Raw genomic sequence first — 3310 nt, 5'->3', positions numbered from 1 at the left:
CAACAGAATTGCAAATTTCATGGACTTCCATTGGAAGATCCTCATCAGTTCTTAGCTGAGTTCTTGCAAATCTGTGACACTGTCAAGACCAATGGGGTTGACCCTGAAGTCTACAGACTTATGCTCTTTCCTTTGCTGTAAGAGACAGAGCTAGAACATGGTTGGATTCACAACCTAAGGAAAGCCTGAACTCTTGGGAAAAGCTATTCAATGCCTTCTTGGCAAAGTTCTTTCCACCTCAAAAATTGAGTAAGCTTAGAGTGGAAGTCTAAACCTTTAGACAGAAGGATGGTGAGTCCCTCTATGAAGCTTAGGATAGATACAAGCAATTGATCAGAAGGTGCCCTTCTGACATGCTTTCAGAATGGAGCATCATAGGAATCTTCTATGATGGTATGTCTGAACTAACCAAGATGTCATTGGATAGCTCTGCTGGAGGATCTCTTCATCTGAAGAAGATGCCTGCAGAAGCTCAAGAACTCATTGAAATGGTTGCAAATAACCAATTCATGTACACCTCTAAAAGGAATCCTGTGAATAATGGGTCAACTCAGAAGAAAGGAGTTCTTGAGATTGATACTCTGAATGCCATATTGGCTCAGAATAAAATATTGACCCAACAAGTCAATATGATTTCTCAGAGTCTGTCTGAAATGCAAGCAGCAACAGGCAGTACTAAGGAAGCTTCCTCTGAAGAAGAAGCTTATGATCCTGAGAACCCAGCAATGGAAGAAGTGAATTACATGGGGGAATCCTATGGAAACACCTACAATCCTTTATGGAGAAATCATCCAAATCTCTCATGGAAGGATCAACAGAGACCTCAACAAGGTTTCAACAACAACAATGGTAGAGGAAATAAGTTTAGCAATGGCAAGCCTTTTCCATCATCTTCTCAGCAACAGACAGAGAATTCTAAGCAGAACCCCTCTGACTTAACAACCATTGTCTCTGATCTAATCAAAACCACTCAAAGTTTCATGACTAAAACAAGGTCCTCCATTAGAAATTTGGAGGCACAATTGGGTCAGCTGAGTAAGAAAATTAATGAACTCCCTCCTAGCACTCTCCCAAGCAATACAGAAGAGAATCCAAAAAGAGAGTGCAAGGCCATAACCACATCTCACATGGTCGAACATGGAGAGGAGGAAGAGGCAGTGATTCCCACTGAGGAAGACCTCAATGGACGCCCACTGACCTCCATGGAGTTCCCTAATGAGAAACCATGGGAATCTGAGGCTCATTCTGAGACCATAGAGATTCCATTGAATTTACTTCTGCCTTTCATAAGCTCTGATGAGTATTCTTCCTCTGAAGAGGATGAAGATGTCACTGAAGAGCAAGTTGCTAAGTACCTTGGAGCAATCATGAAGCTAAATGCCAAGTAATTTGGTAATGAGACTTGGGAGAATGAACCTCCATTGCTCATCAAAGAACTGGATGACTTGACTAGACAGAGATTACCTCAAAAGAGACAGGACCCTGGAAAGTTCTCAATCCCTTGTACCATAGGCACCATGACCTGTGAGAAGGCTCTGTGTGACCTAGGGTCAAGCATAAACCTTATGCCTCTCTCTGTAATGGAGAAGCTAGGGATTATTGAGGTACAAGTGCAAGAATCTCACTAGAGATGGCAGATAATTCAAAGAAACAAGCTTATGGACTTGTAGAAGATGTCTTGGTAAAGGTTGAAGACCATTACATCCCTGCTAATTTTATAGTCCTAGAGACTGGGAAGTGTATGGATGAATCCATCATCCTTGGCAGACCCTTCCTAGCCACAGCAAAAGCTGTGATTGATGTTGACAGAGGAGAATTGATCATTCAAGTGAATGGAGACTCCCTTGTGTTTAAAGCTCAAGGATATCCCTCTGTCACCATGGAGAGGAAGCACGAAGAGCTTCTCTCAATACAGAGTCAAACAGAGTCCCCACAGTCAAACTCTAAGTTTGGTGTTGGGAGGCCACAACCAAACTTTAAGTTTGGTGTTGAACCCCCACATTCAAACTCTAAGTTTGGTGTTGGGAGGTTCCAACATTGCTCTGAACATCTGTGAGGCTCCATGAGAGCCAGTGTCAAGCTATTGACATTAAAGAAGCGCTTGTTGGGAGGCAACCCAATCTTTACTTATCTATGTTAAATTTCTATTTTCTATTGTTATTTTATGTTTTCTGTAGGTTGATGATCATGTGAAGTCACAAAAACAATTGAAAAAGAAAAAACAGAAGGAAAAATAGAATGAAAAACAAAACACCCTGGAGGAGATAGTTACTGGCGTTTAAACGCCAGTAAAGGTAGCAGAATGGGCGTTAAACGCCCAGTCTGGCACCATTCTAGGCGTTTAACGCCAGAAAAGGGCACCAGACTGGCGTTTAACGCCAGGAATGGGCAAGAAGCTGGCGTTAAATGCCAGAAATGGGTAGCAGCCTGGCGTTTAACGCCAGGATTGGCAGAAAGGGGCGTTTTGCACGCTACTTGGTGCAGAGATGAGATATCCTTGACACCTCAGGATCTGTGGACCCCACAGGATCCCCACCTACCCCACCACTCTCTTTCTTCTTCACCCATTCACCAATCACCTCAATACCTCTTCCCCCAAAACCCCTCACCTATCAAATCCCACCATTCTCTTCACCACTCACATCCATCCTTCATAAAACCCCACTTACCTCACCATTCAAATTCAAACCACTTTCCCTCCCAAACCCACCCTCTATGGCCGAACCATACACACCCCTCTCACTCCTATATAAACCCATCTTCACTCCTTCATTTTCACACAACCTAAACAACACTTCTCCCCCTTGGCCGAAACACAAATCCCCCTCCATCTCCTCTATTTCTTCTTCTTCTACTCCCTTCTTTCTTCTTTTGCTTGAGGACGAGCAACCTTCTAAGTTTGGTGTGGTAAAAGCTAAAGCTTTTTTTTTATAACCATTTATGGCACCAAAGGCCGGAAAAACCTCTAGAAAGAGGAAAGGGAAGGCAAAAGCTTCCACCTCTGAGTCATGGAAGATGGAGAGATTCCTCTCAAGGGTGCATCAAGACCACTTCTATGAAGTTGTAGCCAAGAAGAAGGTGATCCCTGAGGTCCCTTTTAAGCTCAAAAAGGGCGAATATCTGGAGATCCGACAAGGGATCCCACTCATGGACAAGAGCATGAGGAAACTCCTCATCATGAAATCCCTGAGATACCTCAAGGGACACATTTTCCTCCACAAAACTATTGGGAGCAAATCAACACCTCCCTAGGAGAATTAAGTTCCAACATGGGACAACTAAGGGTGGAGCACCAAGAGCATTCCATCCT

General features: G+C 43.5%; 1 non-coding gene across 1 annotated transcript; it reads right to left on the bottom strand.

The window, feature by feature from the left end:
• Nucleotides 1–251: 251 nt before the first annotated feature.
• On the bottom strand, nt 252–359 carry LOC148553574 (small nucleolar RNA R71). The gene has a single exon (XR_015892965.1). It is a non-coding gene; the product is annotated as a small nucleolar RNA R71 (small nucleolar RNA).
• Nucleotides 360–3310: the final 2951 nt, after the last annotated feature.

This window comes from Arachis ipaensis, chromosome B7, assembly GCF_059453495.1.
Source record: "Arachis ipaensis isolate K30076 ecotype BB chromosome B7, ASM5945349v1, whole genome shotgun sequence".
Lineage (NCBI taxonomy): Eukaryota > Viridiplantae > Streptophyta > Magnoliopsida > Fabales > Fabaceae > Arachis > Arachis ipaensis.
The sequence above is the reverse complement of the archived record's forward strand: the minus strand, read 5'-3'. Positions and strand labels throughout refer to the sequence as shown.